This window comes from Tamandua tetradactyla, chromosome 22 (genome assembly GCF_023851605.1).
Source record: "Tamandua tetradactyla isolate mTamTet1 chromosome 22, mTamTet1.pri, whole genome shotgun sequence".
NCBI lineage: Eukaryota > Metazoa > Chordata > Mammalia > Pilosa > Myrmecophagidae > Tamandua > Tamandua tetradactyla.
Genome location: NC_135348.1, coordinates 23,937,958 through 23,960,608, shown reverse-complemented (window position 1 = coordinate 23,960,608; position 22,651 = coordinate 23,937,958). Strand labels below are relative to the sequence as shown.

The following is a 22,651-nucleotide window of genomic DNA, read 5'->3' as shown; positions in this document are numbered from 1 at the left end:
CCCTTTCAAGCATTTACATTAAGAGGTTAGGCATTGCTTAACTCGTTTTACCAATTCTACCTTATTTAGCCAGCACAGGCTGTTACGCCGTGCCAGCCACCATCCATTCTGAGTCATTGGTGACTGCAAAGTATTATATATTTTGAATATTATCCCTGCTCCAAATTAATAAAGAACTCTTACCACACGCTTGGTAGAGGCATGGTTTTGCCAGAACATTGGAAGGCTTTTCAAGTCCTTTCTATTCTGAGCATTCTAGAATTGTCAGCTCCTAGTAGGGCTACTTTAGAGATAAGGATTATATTAATTTAAATAATAATTTGTCAGACTGGAATTCCATTCATTCATGTTCAGAATATTATTTCATGACTCTTTCACATCAGCAGCCCCCTTTAACTACCAGCCTGATATGAGTTGGCTGAAAACATTTGGTGGAAAAAGAATTGTTTCCCTTTATCTGTATTCTTCAAATATAATCACAGAATATTAATTTTCTTTCCATTTATATTTAATCTGGTTTTTAGTTGTTGGTAAAGTGCCTTCAAGTTTACTTTTTTTCAAATATAACTATTACACAGTGCTTGTAACATTTTTTTCAAAAACTTTTATTTTAAATAATTATTTACAGGATCTTGAGATTGGAAAAAAATGTACTTTGAAATTATTTAGGATGCAGATTTATCTTTATAGTATCTAAAACATCCCATCAAATGAGGTGTCAGTGGGAGAAGCAGTGAATTGGAATCTGAAGACATGGGACTGGCTTATTTTACCAGCCAATGTGACTTTTTCCTTTTTTTAAAAAAAATTTTTGTTAGAGAAGTGGTGGGCTCATAGAACTATCATGCATAAAATACAGGGTTCCCATAGACCTCCCCACCGCCAACACTTGTATTGGTAGGGAAAATTTGTTACAACAGATGCTAGCCCTTTTTTTATAATTCTACTATTTTTTTTAAAAGTATTACATTTGTTACAATTGATGAAAGATTATTAATGTAGTACTTTAAACTATTGTCCATCATTATGTAGGGTGTTTTCCCCCATATTCCCAACCTATTATTTTTTTGCGTCTTTATTTTATTACTCATCTACTCATACACTGCATAAAGGGGATGTCAGTCGTAAGATTTTTACAATCACACGGTTACTAGATGAAAGCTACCTAGTTTTATAATCGTTATCAAAGATCAAGGTTACGGGATTACAGCACAACAATTTCAGATATTTCCTTCTGGCTATTCTAATACACTAGAAACTAATATTTATTCTAGTTGTAATTTCTCAGTTACAACTCCTCTCTCATTTGATCACTCTCTTAATCTTCAGGGATATATGGACAGTGACCATTCTAACTTCTTTGTGCTGAAAAGGGGTAAAGTCAACCTTATGGGTTAGGAGAATGAAGCTAGTTGATATTCTTAAAGAGATGGTACCTCTGGGTTTCAGGGCTGGTTGCAAAGGAGCCATCTGCAGACTTTAAGTGTATGTAAAAATAAACTTGATAGGTAAAACTTACAGAGTTTTAGATAGAACCCAGGTATTTGTGAAGGTTTTCAAGAATACTGAAAGCCAAACCCGAAAGGTTGGGGCTTCTCTTTTGGTTTTTATTATTATTTTTTCATATTTTGGATCAGCAATGTATCTACTTCCATGGTAAGATTTTGATTTATATTTCTATTTCATGATTGCTTCTACAAATAAGAAAGAGAAAACTATGCTTCTCTAGAACTTGTAATTTTTAAACCTATTAACTCTGTTGCCTCAGGGTATAGAGATCAAAAAGGAGTCTTTCAAGTCGAGTTCAGAAGAGCATACTTTTTCTGATCTGTTGTGTAACAAGTGACTATAAACCAAGTGTTACTCTCGGGAAATGAAGGTATTTAAATATTAAAGAAGAGAATGGTGAGGAGGGCCAACAGCTAGACTTGTAGCTGTTTACATCTACACAGGATAAAGTCTCAAGCCAAGAGTGATAAACAAAGCAAACTTTTCAGACTTCATCATCTAGCTTCCAAACATACATAGCTGAAAAGCACATTGTTCCAGGGTTCTCTTCCAGAATCCCCACACATCTGAATTTGCAATATTTTGTCTATTTTAATCTCTGTCCTTAGATTGCATTATTTTGGAGCAGGTCACCCAGGCTCTTGTTGGTTTAATAACTGTTAGACGTTGATTTATGTTAATCTGGAAGGATGTAAAGAATCAGGGATGAGGTCTCCAGCTAATAATATCACAAGGGTGCTCTGCTGATACACCTTGGGTTTTGTTCCAATAGTTTGCAATGGTGATGTGATAGAAGTAATAAAACCCCTGATTCTAACTTAGGAATGACTTGAGGCCATGACTTGAGGATATATGCAGACCCTGGATGAAGGACGAGCTGAGGACAAACTAAACTTAATTCAAGGAATAAACTTAATTCAAGGTCCTGCAATCTGACCACAGTCATGCCTGTCTCTATATTTAACCACTGCTACTTTGAGTTTGTAGGGCTAAATCTTCCTGAAAGTTCTTCCACCTCACTAAAAGCATCTATTAGTCAATAGTGTTAAAGAGTCTCATGACCATGCCCTTGTCTTTTTATCTTTAATTTGAGGCCATGACTTAATTTAGGACTTGTTTCCTGGTTTGGGAGAGTAGGGATAGTTTTAGTTTCCATCCTATCATTTCTGGGCTCTCTCTATACCCTCAAAGTTCTTTCTTGTGAACTGCCTAGTTCTTTTCAAAATTTGTCTCTTTCTTGTAATACATTTTCATATGCAACTAATAAAAGCCAGTGGATGCTTTCAACATACTGCCTGGAAATTATGTCCCAAAATTCATCAGGTATGTTTTATGTCTTCCAGGTTACCTCAGGTGACAGTTTGAGTGAGTATTTCACATATATTTGGTTGATGCTGTGACAACATACTAGTTCTTAATACTGGTTACCTCGTGCCATAATAACCATGCATAAAAACATCAAACAACCACAAAATTCCATTGCTTAAAACACTAAGAACTTACTGAGTGCATGAATCTGCAGGCCAGCAGTTTGGCTCTTCCGGTATCATGGTTGGAGACTGGCTACAAAATAGCTGATCTTGTGTGACCTCTGTTGACGAAAGAAATTATCATTACTTACTGTAAAGGCAAAAATGAGGCTTTATTGGGCAAAAGCAACATGCATGCCAAGCAGTCTCAGAATGGAGATCTGTTCAGAGAGTTTCGGTTTGGGGACAGCTTATGTGGCTGCCCGGGGTGGGGGGTGTGGTGAGCGGGTAGGATGTCTGCAGGCAAATGGTTATTAATTAGGAAGTCCCAGGAACAGGGCCATCTGGTGAATGTCAGCAGACTCTCTGTAACCAGCTTTGACTTGTGTTTCTCACAGGGCCAGAGGCCCCTGCTGCCACTGCAAAGGATCACTGGCATGTCAACGTAGCTCGCCTCCTCTTCTCCATAGCATCCTGGATAAACCAGAGGCTTAAGCAAACCAAGATGGTTAGTATAGTCATTAACTTTTCCTTTTTCACACCTTATTTGGAATGATTGAGATGACCTGGTTTGGCTTTACCTTGTCTCATCCTTCATGCAGCCAGCCCAGGCATGTCTCATGGCAAAATCAGAGGAGCAAGAGAGAAAGACTGTTTTTTTTTACCAAGACTCTGCATGCGTCCGCTATCATCTGTTGGTCAAAGCAGGTCATATTGTCAAACAGAATCAATGAGTAAGGAAATGGACTCCTTCTTCATAGTGATAAGAACTGCAAAGTCACATGACAAAGTGCATAGAAATTGGAAGGGGTGAAGAATCGAGCAGCTCGTGTCATCAACCTACCACATTACCTCACCTATAGTCAATCCCTGCCTGTAGCAGATGTTGCCAGTGTCCCGTCCATATTCCTTGGGCCTTACCATTTCTATGCTCCTGTAAGTTAGTGACTTATAACTGGCAGTATTTGCATCTTTTGACTGAGGGTTTTCTCCTAGGGAATAGAAGACTATGCTGCCCAAGAAACATTAGGCTGGAGGTACTGGAGAATTACCCTCCACCCCCACCCCTTGAGCAGTCCTCAAACAATGATTGATGGGAGTTGCGTATTAATACCCCAGGCCCCTGACCCCTCTCATGGGAAAATGGTGGGCATGTATTTATACCATTTCCCAGAATTGCTCTAAAATATTAAGAACCAATAAGAGCTACGACTAACAGTGGTAGTGGGACTTCTATCCTTTCCCTGTTGCACTTATGTATTCTCCTACAGGTTATTTCTCAAAAAATAAAGTACCTGCACTTGAAATCTTTTCTTAGTCTGATGGGAACCTAAATTAAGGTGCTGATCATTTAACTATTGTTCTCTTTCTAATGTCATTTTGTTTATCCACTTAATTATCATAAGTTTTCCTAATAACTGGCTTAATTGTTATCTAAATTTTAATTTTATTTTGGTTTTCTAGCTTAAGGAAGAAGCCGTCACAGGCTCCCAGGAAACACAAGTTGTTTCAGCTTTCATAAATGCAAAGAGGGACTGGAGAGAAAAAGGTAAGGCTACCAAATATATGCTATGTTAGTCCCATAGCCAGCTAAATAAATAGAGCAATTATATATATGTGAAGTTTTGATCGGGGGTGGGGGGGAATGTAAATAATTTAAGAACACTGAATAAAGTAACGGATTGGGCCATCAGGCAAAGCTCTGTGATCCACATAACAAAAACATCAACATGATCTTCCCAAATAGGCACATACTCAGTATTCAAGTGCTAGCAAAATGGGGCTTGATTTAAAGCAGTATTGAATTAATTCTATGTCATTTACAATTTTCACTTCTTCGTGAGAACCTAGGAAATGTTGAGACTAAGGCAAAATCCTTTTCTGTGACCTTTTTTGAACACAGAAAAAGACCTTGTTTTATAAAGTTTTGAGGTTTAATGCTCTGGTACTTCGTGAAACTGTTATTAAAATATTATGTCATTTCAGAACCAAAATTCAAACCTGATTTTCTTACAAATAATTCAGTCAAGGGCAAACTTCAAATGAAACTGATGATATGGCTCTATTTAAATGCATTGATTCTGGATTCATGAGATTGTGTCAAAACACGATTACGTATTCTCCAGTTTCTAACCTTACTCCTACAAAGAAATCTTTGGTGTATTGATTTTTTATTTCATCTGAAACTACTACTTCAGTAGGAAAGAGGACCATAGCTCTTTTTTCCCTTCTAAGAATCTGATAGATCAAGATTATTCTAACCCAAATCTAACCAAACCAAATTCTAGAAATGTGTCTGTTCCCTGGGTAAAGCAAACAGATATTAGATTAAGACAAGACCTTCTAGACCATAGGATAGCTGAGAATTTGACGGCAAAAAAAGGCATAGAAAGAATTTTGTCCTTATCATCAATTCTCTTGCACAATTTTCCCTTCCCTACTTCATTTAAATTGTTGGGTTTTTCATAGCGGGGTGGAAAGATAAAGCAGTTGGGAAAGGTAAAGATGGGGGAGAGGCAGAGGAAGAAAAAGGAAAATGGTGCTTTTCAGGAGATATGGTACCTGCTCAGCAGTAGAGGCATCACATTAAGATTTCCAGACAGATGGGAGCTCAAACTCACTTCTGTCACAGTTTGAAAAATAAAGCATGTTTATTATATACAAAGTGGCACATACCCTGAAAATATGGCCTCATAATACTTACCAGATGTCATGATCAGGTTCATGTGTCAACTTGGCCAAGTCGTGGTACCTGTTTGTCTGGTTGGGCAAGTGCTGGCCTGTCTCTTGCAATGAGGACATTTCATAGAATTAAATAATGATCACATCAGCTGCATCCACAGCTGATTCCATTTGTAGTCAGCCAAAGGGGAGTGTCTTCTGTAATGAGTGATGCTTAATCTAATCACGGGAAGCCTTTTTAAGGAGGATTCAGAAGAGACAGGCTCTATTCCTGCTTCAGCTGGTGAGCCTTTCCAGTGGAGTTTGTCCAGACCCTCCATCGGAGTTGTCAGCTTCATAGGCTGCCCTGTGGATTTTGGACTCTGCATTCCTGGGGTCACGTGAGACACTTTTATAAATTTTATATTTGCGAGCTTTCCCTGTTAATTCTGTTTTTCTAGAGAACCCTAACGAATACACCAGGCTATTCCTTAAAACTTTACATTATGTGGACATGAGGCCTCCATTCTCATGTTGATAGGAGGTGCTTCTGATTCCACCAAAATCCTATGTATTTTTAATTTTAATGGAATATTTTATACCTATGCATCTTTTCAGTATAGGTTCTGTCCAATTGATACATTTTACATATATGCATTTATACATATAAATCTAAGTTGTTTCTCTTAATTGCACATTGTACTCTAACATACATGTATAGCACATTTTATTTATCCATTCCTCTTTGGTTGGACTCTTTCCAAGTTTTGAAATTAAAATATTACAATGAAGTATTTTGGTATATGAAATCCTGTGCCCATATGCTGTTTTGTTTTGGATTTAGGGTATGTTCTTAGAATTTAGACCTTTGACTCATCGGGAATAAATATTTTCAATTTTACTAGACACTGCTGAAATGACTTTGCTAATTTACACTCTCATCATCCATCAGCAGTCCAGAAGGGTATCTGATCCCTCACAATCTTACCAACTCTTATTATTTTCAGATTTTTTGGATTTTGCAAATCAAATGGGTGCAAAACATTATCTCATTAGTCTTTTAATTTGCGTTTCTCTCATTATCTGCATGTTAAGCATGGTTTTATATATTTATGGATCATTTGAATTTCTTCTGTGAATTTGCCTCTTCATTTCTTTGCCCAATTTTTTCTTGCCTTGACTTTTTCATTTGATTGTTCAGACTTTTTTGTTTAATATTCTAGAAAATAGTCTACTGTTTACTTTCAGAGAGGTAATTTCTTTTTTGTTCATTAATTGTGTTTTGATGTTACATGTGTCTTCCAATGTGCACATTTAAAATTTTGATGGCTCCAAATTGTCATTCTTTACCTTTGTAATTATTGCTTTGTGTGTGTGATAGTTAGGTTCATGTCAGCTTGGCCAGATAATTCGCCTAGTTGTCTGGTCAAGTAAGCACTGACCTAACTGTTACTGAGAAGACATTTCCTGGACTTAAGTTATCAATAAGTCAATTGCATTTATGGTTGATTACATTCATAATCAACAAGGAGAGTTTTCAGTAATGAGAAGCATTTAACCCTATCAGTTGAAGACTTTAGAAGGAGAAGTAATGATTTCAGCTGTCAGAAGAGAGAACTTTCATCTCTGTTTCAGCCAGTCAGCCTCTCCTGGGAAATTCATTGAAAACCTTCATCAGAGTTGCCAGCTTTCAGCCTGCCCTTTGGAATTTGGACTCATACATCCCCCAGTTGCATGAGACACTTTTATAAAATCTCAAACTATTTACAGATCTCTCCTGTTGGTTCCATTCCCTAGAGAACGCTGATTAATATAGTGTGTATGTTTGTGTTTGTGTTTTTATGGAGCTTTCCTTACTCCAAGATTGTAAAGATAAATGCTTATATTTTCTCTAATGACTTTGAAATCTGTCTGCTTTCCTTTCTGTCTCTTTTCTGCCTTTCTGTATCCTTCCTCTTCCCTTTTTCCCTTTGCTTCCTTCCTTTTTTTATCCCAAAATTTAATCTTCCTATTAAATTTTGTATTTCCTGTATTTTGTTGCTCATATGGATATGAGATACATAATCTAATTGAATTTTCTTCTCATCTAAATATTACATGCTCCAAAGACCCTTGATTGATCAGCCTTTCCTCACTGGTTCAATGTGAACTCTCTTAAACACCAAGTTTCCATATATCCTCAATGTGAACTCTCTTAAACACCAAGTTTCCATATATCCACGAACATGCTGGTTCTCTCCTTTCTGGCCCATCCATCAATTTTCTTATTCTTGAGGCACTGTCTAGTTTCGATTTTTTTTTTGTATGCTGTATGACAGGGTCACATTTCATTATTTTTCCATGTGAGTATCCCATTTTTGCAGCATCATTTGTTGAAATTTTGCTTGTTGTGTTTTGCTTGTTAGTTTTTTGGGAAGTGCATGAACCGGGAATTGAACCTGGGTCTCCCGCATGGCAGGCGAGACTTCTACCACTGAGCTACCCTTCTACCCCTACTATCTAGTTTTCATTACTATAGTTTTATGATACATTTGATAAGTGCCAAGCCAATTTCATTCTTTTTGTTCTCTTTTATTAAGAATGTCTTTTTTGCACTTTCATAAACATTTAAATCTGTTTATTCAGTCTCATGAAAAATCATGCTTGGATTTTTATAGGAACGCTACTTATTGTATAGAAGAATTTAGAGTGAATGGACTTTTATTGAACAAATAGACAAATAGGCCATACATTTTCATTCATGAACATAGACTCTATCCATTTGTTCTATAAAATGTCATCATTTTCCCTGGAACTTTTTTGCAAGTGCCATTCCTAGCACTACCAAAGAGCTGTTGTTGCTATTGTGAAAGAGTTCAGCTACATTTTGTGATTGTGCACTGATTGTGCTTAGATGTCCTAGTGATCTTGTTTGGTCAATGACAGTATGTGTGACGATTCAGGGCCTGGGCTCAGGAGCCAGGCTTCCTGGGTTTAAATCCAGCCTCGCCACTGACCAGTGCTGTGACCTCCTCTGTGTCACAGTCTCGTCTATAAAATGAGGGTGAAATATATAAACTTTATAATTTTGTTAAAAAACTAAACATTCCCTGTGCTTTCAAATTTTATTCTTCATCGTGTTCTTTTATGAATGATGGTGATGTCCCCCTCCCTCCCCCCCCACCCCGCTTACTGCTCTCTGCCTCCAACTACCTGTTCCCATGGGGAACACATCTCTTAGCGGTGTGCTAAGCTTTCACTTATTAATGTGTTTTGAATTTTTTCTCTTATTTTTAGGTTCTTGGTCTGCGGGGATTTAGGGAGGGTGGTTCGCTATTTGTTCAAACTTGTCTTGCAATTTTAAACTGGAAATCCGTGTTCTTTGGCTCTGTGATATTTTTCCTCATACATGAACTGGCTGGGTGCAGTTCATGTAGGAGGTAGACGCACTTTATGCAGGAGGTGGATGCAGTTCATGCAGGAGGTGGGTGCAGTTCATGCAGGAGGTGGGCACAGTTCATGCAGGAGGTAGGTGCAGTTCAGCAGGAGGTGGGCGCAGTTCATGTAGGAGGTGGGTGCAGTTCATGCAGGAGGTGGGTGCACTACATGCAGGAGGCGGGTGCAGTTCATGTAGGAGGTGGGTGCAGTTCATGTAGGAGGTGGGCGCAGTTCATGCAGGAGGTGGGTGCACTTCATGCAGGAGGTGGATGCAGTTCATGCAGGAGGTGGGCGCAGTTCATGCAGGAGGTGGGCGCACTTCATGCAGGAGGTGGGTGCAGTTCATGCAGGAGGTGGGTGCGCTTCATGCAGGAGGTGGGCGCGCTTCATGCAGGAGGTGGGCGCAGTTCATGCAGGAGGTGGGCACAGTTCATGAATAAAGCACTTTGTCTACTTTGATTCTGTGGCTGTTTTAAGACCTCCAATACTTTGTACCCTCTCTTCGTCTTGGCAGACTTCCTTGCTATATTACCCAGATTCTTCTCTGTTCATCATCTCACTCACTTTGGAGTTTCAGGAGCAGCAAGTGCCAGGGATGAGGTGAAGCTTCTGTTGCAAATACAACTCTGATTTTTTTTGGTAATGAATTTGCTTAAGGCCACCAATATACCCCATATTAAAATGAGCATACTAAAAATGTCCAAATAAAAAACGATGTTAAATTTTCTATTTTAATCGTCGCTATCTTTCTTTTACAATAAAGATATTCCTCTAAAATGAATTTGAATGGTTGCAAAGTGATTTATTTTATGGGTATTCTAGAACTTAATGTTTCCTTTTTTTTTTTTTTTTTTGGCATGGGCAGGCACTGGGAATCGAACCCAGGTCTCCGGCATGGCAGGTGAGAACTCTGCCTGCTGAGCCACCCTGGCCCGCCCTAAGTTTCCTTTTATTTATTTATTTTTTGGGGGACTCTTGGGTAGAATCTAATTTATACTACATCATTGCAGCTAAGTCTTGCCACACAATCTTGAACTTCAACACTGGAATTACTGGGTTAAGTAGGTCTCAAGACACATTTCTACAAGCCTTGCAGGAAAGTTTGAACTCATTTAAACTTCCATCACCAGTTTTTATTTACATAAATATTTGCCAGGTTTTATCACAAACTATTTTAGCTTTTTAAAATTGATATTTAAAATAGTATCTATAATTTTAATGTTCAGGTTTTGTTACTAGTGAGGTTGAACTTTTTTCCATGTGTTTTATTCTTTTTGTGATTTTCTGTTAATATTCTTAGCTGGCTTTTAGTTTTCACTGTTAGAAAAACTCTTTGGATTTACTATAAAAAAGAGAAGTTTTATTACAAAGTAAATGGATTTTGAGAAAGGTGTTTTGACTTTCATCTTTAAAGCATTTCTTACTTAGAGCATAGGGTTAACTGGAATAATTTAAAGTTTCGTTTTGTCCTAATCAGGATAAACTTCTTAATCCCTATATGGCATATTTTATTTTGCTGTCTTTAACTCATTCTTTTTCTAGGGTATCGCTAACTTTCTCTTACAATAAATGTATTTCTCTAAGATGACTTTTAATGGTTGCAAAATATTGTGGTTTATGGATATTTCAGAACTTTAGTAAGCAATGCAGTTTCTTGCCTTAAAAGTAAAATTATGCAGCATCATAATAGTAAAATATTGGAAAATGTTTTTCTCTTTCTTTCTGCAGCCTGATAACAATGATGTAAGGGGATTGCTAGGTTAGCCAAAAAATACTCATGGGTTACCATCTGTACAGAACTCTGCTAAGTAAAGCAAGTCGTCTAGTATGATGAATGCCTGACAAAATCATGTGCCCCCAAATGTGAAAATATCAGGCTTGCTGAAGTTCCAAACCCTGCACTAGAAATGTCTTGCAGTTGAGGACATTTTTTCTATAAAAGATAAAAGGGGAAGAAAGGAGAAGATGGATTTCTGCAGTTTAATTTCATGATTTTAAAAGGGACCACATCTCAGCTTTGTTTCTCTAGGATGGGGAATACATTAATAGTAATCCTCTAATATTTTTTCTTACTTGATCTGATCTGCTATCTGTGGGACCTTTTGTCTATTCTTGCAAGTAAGTTTTTTTTTTTTTAATTTGGAGCGCTTCACAAATTTGCATGTCATCCTTGCTCATGGGCCATGCTAATATTCTCTGTGTTGTTCAAATTTTAGTGTATGTGCTGCCGAAGCGAGCACCAAGCAAGGTTTTTGTTGCTACATTTTTGAACTTAAAAATTAGAAAAATCATAACTTGAAGCTTCCAACATAATAGAGTTATACAAACTCTATATTCTAGTAATACATACAGTTCTATGTACAAGTTTTCTGCCTTTTATTTAGAAGAAAAAATTAAAAGAGAAAAAAGTTCCTCACACATACATGATATCTCTTGATGATTCTTTCGGGCAATGGGGATAGGTGGGAAGGTGGAAGGGTTAGGAGACCCACTTAAATTAAAAACTCATGAGTGCTATTTTGAATTGGGGCCACTTGCACACAAAGATGTTATTTCCTTTTTAAGGGATGTGTGCTCTGTAGAGCTGCTTTCCTTGAAGAAGTCATTTCTATCTCAATGTTCCCACCCATGAAAATACTGAAAGCCCTAAAAGGTGCAAAGGACATAAAAACAGGGTACAGTCAGTCATTGCTCTTTTACAAACTTGGACCCCTATTCTTCCATTTTTTTGTTCTCATCACAACATATTTCACAATTTCAGTATAGAATATTGGTAGGATAATAGTTTTATAGTCCGTTTTCACTTTAAATCATTATCAGCCAAACATTTAAGGTAAGTCTACAAGTAGAGAAAACTTAGCATTTTATATTAATTGTGTGTTTCTGGAAGACAAGAAAATTAATGCTTATTTATATACTACACATGTAAAAGCAAATACGTCTCAGGGGAAAAAATAAGGAAGACGAAAGATTTTAAATTGGTAGCAGAAGACATGGTAATGTAAAGACATGATAATCTAGATGAGATAAATCAATTCCCTGTCCTTTTACTCAAACTAAGACCCCACACAGCAGTCTGATGTAATTCCATTACGATTCTTAATTATTTAGCACTTGCATGGCCTTTTTATTTTTGTGTTACTATTATTCCTGGCAAATGAATAAACTTCACTCAGCAGAAATAAATTAGGCAGCTTGCCACTCAAATTAATCATTGTGGGGCTTTACACTCCCTACTCAAAAGATGGGTTTGTCCCGACCCGCAGGACAGTCAACAGGGTCCGCCACCTGCTGAGGGAAGAATGGCTATGGGACAGAGAGACGCAAGAAGGACAGCAAGACAGGATTCTGATCAAGCTGCAAATTTTATTAAGCAAGCCGGGTGTATATATACCGACTTGGGGAGGGAGTAGGGTATGTGGAGCATTATGATAGGAGGGAGTTCGCGCCGGCGGGGAAGGGCTGGTTAGATAATTGGTGGGGAGTTCGCGCCGGCGGGAAGGTCCCGGCGGGAACCTATTTCCGTGAAGAACCTTGTTGTACTATATAGATGCCATTGCATTAGCCGGGGTGGCCATGTTGGCTCAATCGCCATCTTAGGTTAGCCTCTGGTCCCCAACATCTCCTCCCTTTGTTTTTCAAAAAGGGGATGGAGGAAAGATGCTGATTAAGCATTCTTTTGGCATTAACCTTTGCTGGGGGAAGTAGAGGCCTCATTCCCCAAGTTGTTTGTGGCTCTGTTTTTCTGGGGAGGGGAATTTTTGCAGCGCGAACCCCTATGCAAATGAGGCATACTTCTCAAGGAGCTCCAAAACGGCCTTTGATTGTTCTGGCCCTCCTTTGCAGTGCTTTGCCTTGCACCCAGCGGTACCAATCATAGCATAAGCTAGAAGCATACTTTCAAGTGGTATGCTGCTCCCGTAGGAGGGGGGGATTTACAGAGGGTAGATGTTTTCTTGGCCTTCCAGGGTTACGCCCTGGTCCTGGAGATGGAGCCTTTGGTAATGCACCTGAATGGGCCTCCCTAGGGCTGAATTAACTTGATCCTTTACAAGCTGGAGTATTTTCCTTATAACAGCAGGTGCAATAGATATTATAAGGAGTAGGGTTATTAAAGGGCCTAATATAGGGAGGAGGTAAGGCAGTAGTCCATTAAATGCACTCCATAGAGGAGATTCAGCCAGTTCTTGTCTTCTTTTTTCCAATTCTTCCTGCAGCTTCTTAATTTTGTCTCTGACGATGCCGGATTTATTTGTATAGAAGCAGCAGCATTCCTGTAAAGCCAAACATATTCCCCCCTTTTCCGCGGTTAATAAATCTAGCCCTCTACGATTTTGTAGGACTACCTCGGCAAGAGAGTCTAGCTGGTCTTGAACGTCCTGAATGGTACTTGATAAAGCTTGCACCTCCCCAATTAATTGTTTGGATAATTTAGTATATTGTGTGACAGAAACCCCTATACCAGCAGATCCCGTACCTAAAGCTCCAAGAATACCCATCGTAGCCAGGAGGGGGAGCATTTGCCCGGCCCTTTTTTGGCGGCCAGCAATAAGGTCTAATCTGGGAATAGGTACTGGCTCCTCCCCTCTGATGATATCGATATTAGGAAGGAGTATACTTAGGACACATAATCCAGTCCAATTTTGTGGGAGTGCAGTATAAGCAAGGCTACCGCCACATACGAATACAGTGCCGGTAGTGGGACAGAGGGGATTAGAGCTAGTGATTGTTTCTTGACAATCAATAGGGAGCACGCCAAGATCTATCTCATTACTATCATTAGTGGATGGCGAGGAGAAGCAAAGAGTGCTGTTTTCGAACTCAATCAGCACTCGGAAAGGTATGGAGATACTGCAAGAGCTAGAAAAATTGCTATAGGTATTATTGCGTGGTGGCAAGGCAAGGGGCAGGGGGCCTCCCATCCGTAGGCAAAGCCAGCAATCAGATGCCAATTCTGGTTTGGACATATTGAGTAATTTCCAAGTGGCAGTTAAAATATCATATGTTTGGGGGTCTAGATCTATATTTTGGATTTTTATTTTTGCTAGCGGGTGATAATGGAGCTGAGGATATAAATGATCAATTATTGCTTGTAATTGTTTTTTAGCTACGAGCTCTCTAGCTTGATCTTGGGGTCCCCCTCCATCTGACATTTGTATTGGGGGTGTAGGTGACCAGCACACCTCCTTCCCTATTGCGGCGTCATTTCCGCCACAGTTACTGAGTTGGAGCTTAGAGTTGCTTATTCCTTCAGGCGGCTTAAACATTAAATCTGTGAGAGATAATTTAGTAAATTAGTAAGTTTTGTTATTACTTTCGTTTATGCACTGTGAATACGCCGTATAGCACTGGGTATGAAGAGAGGAATATATTTGGGTGCAAGCACACTTTGGTAATACTCCATTAATGGGGGATGCTAGATTAGGGAGCTTTAAACAGACCCACCTTTGATTTTTCCCTACCTCAGAGGTGTGACCATGTAATAGGTAGGCTACCTTCTCCCCACAACTTTGCTGCAATGAGTATGTTCCCGTCAAGGGGGTGTTGTCAACTGTTTCTCTACAATCGCACGCAGTATTATGGATTTTGTTCACCAGTTTTTGGATGGCTTGTGGGTCATCCATGCCACCAAAAGTATATTTTAGGAGCAAGCATAAGATGACAAGTCTAGAGGGAAATATTAATAAAGCCATTCTAATAAAGGCTATCTATTCCCTTGATTAAGGGAGAAAAACTAGCAGGGTAATGCACCCTATAGCGCATAGAAATGTTATGGCGAGCAAAATTCTCTCTAATAGATTCCAGTCTTTTGGGGCGATTTGTGCTAATATTGCTGCCCACACTAGGGCTAGAAGACAAATTAGTAAGAGCCAGTAATTCATGAGGTGTTAGTGATGGGATAAACCTGTGAGTAGGAATTCTTCTGGCTTCCGGTCGCGTATAGGTTGGTTGCCTCCGGGTAGGCTATAGCAGGATTTGTTGAAGTGCTGAAAGAGAGAAGAAAAACATTTTTCTCAGGGAGAGACTTCCACCCTGGAGAGATTATTATTAGAAGGATGGGGGAAAGGTGTCTCAGAGGTGGGTTTCGATAGTGGAGAATCGATATGTTTTATCAGTCTTTCTGGAAGCCAGCGAGGGCCTTCCTTTTCTTGATCATATATGCAAGCAGAGCCTCGTCCCCAAATTATTACGGGGTCAGGCCCGTTCCATCTCGATGTTAAGGGGTCACGCCACATAACAGTGGCCTGATTTGTGGAGGTTTCCGAATGCCAATGTCGATCGGCTGCGGAACGCCCATTGGTGTCAACTGATAGAAAATTAAGAACGAAAAGCGCATGGTGAAGGAGGTCACGAGGGCGCTGCTTCATTAAGGAGAGAGTGCTATTTTTTAGGCGCCCTAGGGTATTTTTCAGGGTGCGATGTGCTCGCTCAATTATTCCCTGTCCCTGAGGATTATAGGGGATTCCTGTAACATGTTTAATATTAAGTTGTAGGCAAAAGTTTTGGAAGTTTTTTCCCATATAGCCAGGCCCATTATCTGTTTTGATGGTTTTTGGCTGACCTAAAACGGAAAAACAATATAGTAGATGGGATTGAACATCCTTTGAGACTTCTCCAGTATGGAGGCTGGCCACAATGAATCCACTGAAGGTATCTATGCTAACATGCACATATTTTAACTTGCCAAACTCTGGTAAGTGCGTGATATCCATTTGCCACAGTTCATTAGGGATTAGTCCTCTGGGGTTAACTCCCAAGTGTGGGACCGGCAATTCAGTGACACAGTTTTTGTAGGCCTTAACTATGGATCTTGCCTGTTCCCTAGAGAGGTGATATTTGTGATGAAGGGTGGTTGCATTTAAATGGTGTTGAGCATGGGCTTTTGTGGCTGCTTCGAGTGGGTTGAGGACGGCCAAATGAACTGAGCGAGTGGCTGCGTCTGCTAGGGCATTGCCCTCGGTAAGTGGGCTAGGCAGGTTCGAGTGTGCTCTGAGGTGTCCTATGTAGAAAGGAAGGTGGCACTGGTGGATAAGCCTTTGTAAGGTTGAGAATAACTGAGTAGTGCTGGTGGAGGGTTTGATAAAAGGTGTTGTTTCCAAGAGGGGGATGGACTGTGCGATGTAGGCACTATCAGTGTATAGATTAAACGGTTGGGTCTGGAGTGTTTGAAAGATGTGTAAGACTGCATAAAGTTCAACGAGTTGAGCCAATGTAAAAGGGGATGGAAGGGGAGTGGCCCTGCCCTGAATTACATAGGCGGCGGTGCCATTGGCAGAGCCATCGGTGAAAACTGTGAGCGCTGGGGTAATAGGTGTTTGCGATGTGACCCGAGGGAAGACAAACTGATGAGTTTTAGCAAACTGGATTATAGGATCACTTGGATAATGATTTTCCAAATTGCCTGAAAAGGAAACGAGAGCGATGGCCCATTCGTCATTTGTTTGAGATAGCCATTGTATTTGTTCTAGCGTATATGGGAGAATGATGGTATCAGGGTCCCTTCCGAATAACTGGAGGCTCGTTCATTGGCCTTTTATTAGGAGGGAGACAGTTAAAGATGGATAGGGGAAGAGAACTTTACTCGGTGTGGAGGGAAGGTGTACCCAGTATAAAGGTGAGCCTTTATTTGTGGGAGACTTTGGATTAAGTTGCCAAAAAACCCCTGTGGGCGCACGAGGCGTGGGAAGAACGATAAAATATAATGGTTGGTCATAGTGTATTTGATAACAGGTTTGATGTTGGATAGCCGATTCTACAATGGTCAGTGCTTGAGCGGCCTCCTTTGTTAAAATCCGAGGGGAGGAAGGACTGGGGTCACCTTTTAGTAAGTCTGTAAGGGGTGCGAGTTCCTCAATTGTTAATTTTAAATAAGGACAGAGCCACTGGATGTCACCCAAGAGTTTTTGAAAGTCATTTAGGGTTGTTAAGTGATTGGTTTGTAAATGGATTCTTGGCGTTAGGACTCGCTCCTGGTGGAGTTCAAAACCTAGATACGAGAATGGATTTGAAACTTGTATTTTGTCTGGGGCTATTGAGAGGCCCATTGCTTTCAGGCGTTTTAAGAGCATTAGAAAGCAGGTATGTAAGTCAGTAATTGTTTGGCTGGCAATTAAAATATCGTCCATGTAATGGAGGATATAATTGCATGGCCATTGAACTCTAACGGGACGGATGGCGTCGGAAACAAATTTTTGGCACAGTGTTGGGCTGTTAGCCATGCCTTGCAGAAGAACTTTCCACTGGAAGCGAGGGATGGGGGCTTGAAAATTAGTTTGAGGGACGCTAAAAGCGAAGTATTGTCTGTCCTCTGGATGGAGGGGTATAGAAAAGAAACAGTCTTTAAGGTCAATAATTATTTTATGCCAGTTTGCAGGGATAGCAACTGGCGAGGGAAGGCCAGGCTGAAGCGCCCCCATGGGGACCATTACTTTATTGATGGTGCGTAAGTCTTGTATTAGTCGCCATTTGCCAGATTTTTTCTTAACAACGAAAATTGGAGTGTTCCAGGGCGAGTGGGTAGGTTCAATATGCCCGGCATGAAGTTGTTCCTGTACTAACTGTATGGCTGCCAGGGTTTTATCTAAAGTTAATGGCCATTGATCAACCCACACAAGATTTGTGGTTCTCCACGAAATTTTAGTTGCGTGGGGTACAGGAATGTCAATGACCATTAGGGTAAATTTGGATTATAACCAAGTCCTGTCCGGTCGCTTCACGGGAATGTCATTATGGGTTGTTTCATGCCCTGGTTATTTTTCCCTAAACCTTGCCCAGGGAGATGCTGCATGTTCAGCATTTGTGCAGTGACAGCATCATTTGGACTATGCATGATAATTCTCATTTGGCTTAAAATGTCCCGGCCCCACAAGTTTACCGGTAGATCAGGTACGATATACGGTAAGACATCTCCTGTGTTGCCCTCCTCATCTTCCCATTTTAATAACTGAGTGCTCACGAGGGGTTCATTTTGGCCACCTATGCCTTCAATTATAGTATGAGTGGAAGTGAGGGGCCAAGCCTTAGGCCAGTGTTTTGAGGAGATGACAGTAGCGTCAGCCCCAGTATCAATAAGTCCTGTAAAGGGTTTTCCGTTAAGTCTTAAACATAAGGTTGGTTTCTCTTTAGTAATAGGTTGGGCCCAATAAGCATTTGATGACCCAAAGCTGTTTTTTGAGTGATAGGGCTTTTTAAAGTTAGTATTGATATGTTGAAGGGGGAGCAAAATGAGTTGTGCCACCCGATCGCCAGTATGGATGGGAGCAAGGTCATAGTTAGTGGCAGCAATAATTTGAATTTCCCCTGTATAATCATTATCAATTATTCCCGGGGTGATGTGGAGGCCTTGCAAGGCGGCACTAGCCCTTCCTAGTACCAGACCAAAGGTGTTAGGAGGCAATGGCCCATAGACTCCCGTAGGGATAAGTAAAGGCGATGTTTCTGGGGTTAGTATTGAGTCGGAGGAGGCACAGAGGTCCAACCCCGCACTCCCTGCTGTGGCCCTCCAGAGTTCTGAGACACGGAGGCGTGGTGAATGGTTGGTAGCGCCGGAACTGAAGGGAGGGGTTGCTGCTGGGGGACAAACCGCACTGCCCCGGTGTTTGTCCTCTGAGGGGCCTGGGGCCGGCCCCAATAGGAGTTTCCCTGCTGCCTAGGCATTAAAGGCTGACCCGTGATGTCAGTTTCAGAGTGACAATCAGAGGACCAGTGAAACCCCTTTTTGCACCGAGGACAGATGGTGCGAGGGGGAGGTCTTGGATTGGGGAAATTAGATACCGGCAGATGCGTGGGAGAATTATTTGTGCGTAGGGGACAATTTTTTGAATAACGACCTGATTCGTTACAATTAAAACAGATGGGGCCGTTGTTTTGAGGACGATTTTGTAAGGCAGCTAATATTGCCTGAGTATTAGGATTTATTCCGTTACAAAGTTTAATATAATTGGAGAGGTCAGTGGTACGAAAGGGGCGGATTGCCGCCTGACAGGCGGTGTTAGCATTTTCATAAGCGAGATGCTTGATAAAATCGCTTTCGCTTTCCTGATCACCCAGAATGCACTGGGCTGCGGTCTGTAGCCGACTGAGGAAGTCAGTATATGGCTCATTGGGGCCCTGAACTATTTTCAATAAAGAGGAGGTGAGAGCCCCCTTTTAGGGAAGCAGCCTCCATGCTTTAATGGCGGCGGACTGCACCTGGAGACCAAGTCCTTGGGGATATTGTGCCTGGGTAGAATTAAGATGATAAGGACTTGACCCCAGAAGCTTTTCTAATGACCAAGATTTTGTGCTGTCTTTTAAAATGTTGCTTTCAGCATACTTTTTGCACTGTTCTTCATAATCTGATTTCCATAACAGGAAATCGCCACCTGATAGGGTGGCTCTGGTGAGCTGTGACCAATCATTTGGAGTGAGTTCCTTTTCGCTAATACTATCTAGCAAAGCCAGGGTGAAAGGGGCAGTTGCTCCATAATCATGCATGGCCTTTTTTAGTTCCTTTAAATATTTTAGATTAATCCTTTTGTATTTATTGGGCCGGGGTATTTTCTCCCGCTCGCGGCTACGCTCGTGGCTATATTCCGATTTTATTTCGTCCTCATCATTAGCCTTCTCGCTCCCTTCCCCTTCTTCCTCACTGCTTTCTTGTTCAGACTGAGGCTCGGAAGTTTCTGACTTTGCCTTTTGCTGGCTATGGAGGACCGGAAAAGTGTAGTGGGCACAGCGGGGGTTAGAGGGCTTATTTTGGTTAGTCATTAGAGAGAGAGAAGAGAGCGCCTGACTGGTGGTTTGCAGGGAGTTAAGGAGGTGATTATTTTGCAGTTGTTGTCGGTTAACCCTGGCCTGTTCCTGGGCAAAGAGTACACTAAAGGCATGAGCACTGTTTCTGAGCGTAGTGGCCGCTTCCTCCAAGGCTGTATATTGTGGAACCCGGGGCATTATAGGATGGCAATGGTGAGGAGGTTGTGGTGCACAAGGCACATGGGGGGGGGTCGAAAGGCCGGGAGATTATCAAAACCTGAGAGGGGTTTTTCGGCACAAGGAGTTTTATTTTCTTGGAGGTCAGTGTCATTTGGTATATCTATAGTGACAGAATCACATTCTGAGTGAGGTCTGGAGAGGGGGCGTGCATTTTTTAAGGCATTTTCTCCCTCTGTATAAAACTTTAGTATTTCAGGGTCTGAATTTTTTAAGGCGTTTTCTCCTTCTTTACAAAGCTCCAGTATTTCAGGGTCTGAAGGGGAAGTTTTTATGGCCTCATTGATTAAGTTCCAATAATTGAAGGCTGTAACTGGTACCTTTTCCGGTCCAAAAGTTTTATAATAGTCCTGTAAACAATCTCCTACTCTTGACCAGCATTTTTGGTCTATGGTCCCGTCAGCAGGGAACCATGGACAGGTTTGATAGACAAACTGAAAGAAATTTCTAAGGTCCTTTTTCTTAACTCTCGCTCCTCGCGTCTTGAGGGTTTCTTTTAATTGTCTCACGTAAAGCTCATGTGTACTAGATTCCTGTCCCATAGTGAATTTTTTAAATGAAAATGAAAGTGACTTACTGCGTGATCCTTCGCTCTTCTCTTTTTTCGTCCGTCGGCGCGAGGCAGTGTCGCCGGGGCTGCGTTCACAGGCGAGTTACTTCTGTGGCAGTCCGGGGTTATGGGAGGGCCCTCCTCATTTTTCGGTGCGCGACGCTTCTATCTCTCAGCTAGCGGTCGAGCCCCACATTGGGCGCCAATTGTCCTGACCTGCAGGACAGTCAACGGGGTCTGCCACCTGCTGAGGGAAGAATGGCTATGGGACAGAGAGACGCAAGAAGGACAGCAAGACAGGATTCTGATCAAGCTGCAAATTTTATTAAGCAAGCCGGGTGTATATATACCGACTTGGGGAGGGAGTAGGGTATGTGGAGCATTATGATAGGAGGGAGTTCGCGCCGGCGGGAAGGGCTGATTAGATAATTGGTGGGGAGTTCGCGCCGGCGGGAAGGTCCCGGCGGGAACCTATTTCCATGAAGAACCTTGTTGTACTATATAGATGCCATTGCATTAGCCGGGGTGGCCATGTTGGCTCAATCGCCATCTTAGGTTAGCCTCTGGTCCCCAACAGGTTGACAGCTATTGAGTATATTTATCTAGCAAATTCTTGATAACAGGGCATCTGATTGCGCATGAGAATGGAGAACGTTAAAAGGTTTTAAAAGTAATTCTTTTGTGTTTCCCTTGGGATGTGAAAGTCTCATTATAGACAATTTAAGATACTCTATGTCTTAAAGAATTAGGTTCATAGTGTGCAGTTCACTGAGCTTGGGATTGAATGGGAAACAGGGTATGTTGAAGAGGATTGCAGAAACATTTATCTCAGCCAGGATTTAGTTCCTTACAAACCTCAAATTGCATAAAATATGTGAAAAGGAATAGTAAAGGGTTCTATGACTATGCTGAACAAAGAGAACTCATTCCAAATATACCAGCTGTTAAGTTTTTAAGTTAAATTAAAGAATATGTCTTTGCCAGCAATTCAGAATTCTAAATTATCCATTTTTCTTGATTTTAGGTTGCTTCTTTTGGGCCAGTTTTTGTTAGATTAAGCATCAGCTTTAGAGTTGGACAGATTTTGATTTGAAATTTTATTCAGCCCCTTGCTTGGATTTTGATTTGCTCAGGTCACTTTTGGAGCCATATTTTTTTCCTACCTCATGGAGTTATGGATTTAAATGAAATAACATAAGCTATGAACTTAGCTCAGGGTCTTTTACCTGGGAAGGTGCTTAAGAAAAAGTCATTATTTTTGCTGAAGCTGCTGATAGTGTGATAAGGGATGTTTCCAGTCTCATCATGTTTTCTGTAACTCCCCTTCCTTGGGTATTAACAACCAGCAAAACCATTGAGTGCTGAGATGTGCTTACGAGGCTGGGTCATTGTCGCTGAGTTTAATAACCATCAAAGTTATTCTTTCAAGCCTGAGGGACTCTGAATTCAATAAGTCAAACTCTTGATCATGGGCTTTATGAAATTCATTCCTCCAAAGGAGAAGAGAAACTTGCTTATGATTATGCCTAGACGTCACCTCCAGAGAACCTCTTTCGTGGCTCAGATATGGCCTCTTTCACTGAACCAACTCTACAAATGAAATCACTACCCTCCCCCCAATGTGGGACATGACTCCTGGGGGGGAATCTCCCTGGCAACATGGGACATGACTCCCAAGGATGAACCAGGACCCAGCATTGTGGGATTGAGAAGACCTTCTTAACCAAAAGAGGGGAAGGAAATGAAACAAAATAAAGATTCGGTGGCTTCAAATAGACTTGAGAGGTCATGCTGGAGGTTATTCTTATGTGTTACATAGATATTCCTTTTTAGTTTCTAGTGTATTCGAATTGCTAGAAGGAAGTACCTGAAACTGTTGAAATGTGATCCAGTAGCCTTGATTCTTGAAGATGATTGCATAACTATACAGCTTTTTTGGTATGACTGTGTGATTATGAAAACTTTGTGACTGATGCCCCCTTTATTCAATACATGTGCAGATGAATAATAAAATAAAGACAAAAAAAGCATAAATAAAAATAAATAAACAATAGAGGGACAAGGGTATGGGATG

The 22,651-nt window shown here is 40.8% G+C and overlaps 1 long non-coding RNA gene and 1 other non-coding gene across 3 annotated transcripts in view; one reads left to right on the top strand and one right to left on the bottom strand.

Moving 5' to 3' along the window:
* Positions 1-3,376: 3,376 nt before the first annotated feature.
* Positions 3,377-22,651, top strand: part of LOC143666075 (uncharacterized) — a 60,822-nt gene continuing 41,547 nt past the window's right edge. The window contains exons 1-3 of one of the 2 annotated variants that reach the window (XR_013167361.1): positions 3,377-3,486; positions 3,581-3,712; positions 4,443-4,527. This is a non-coding gene — a long non-coding RNA (uncharacterized LOC143666075). The remainder of the gene's footprint in view (positions 3,487-3,580; positions 3,713-4,442; positions 4,528-22,651) is intronic. The other variant, XR_013167362.1, reaches the window with a different exon arrangement.
* Positions 11,190-11,296, bottom strand: LOC143666412 (U6 spliceosomal RNA). Its single transcript, XR_013167612.1, has one exon. It is a non-coding gene; the product is annotated as a U6 spliceosomal RNA (small nuclear RNA).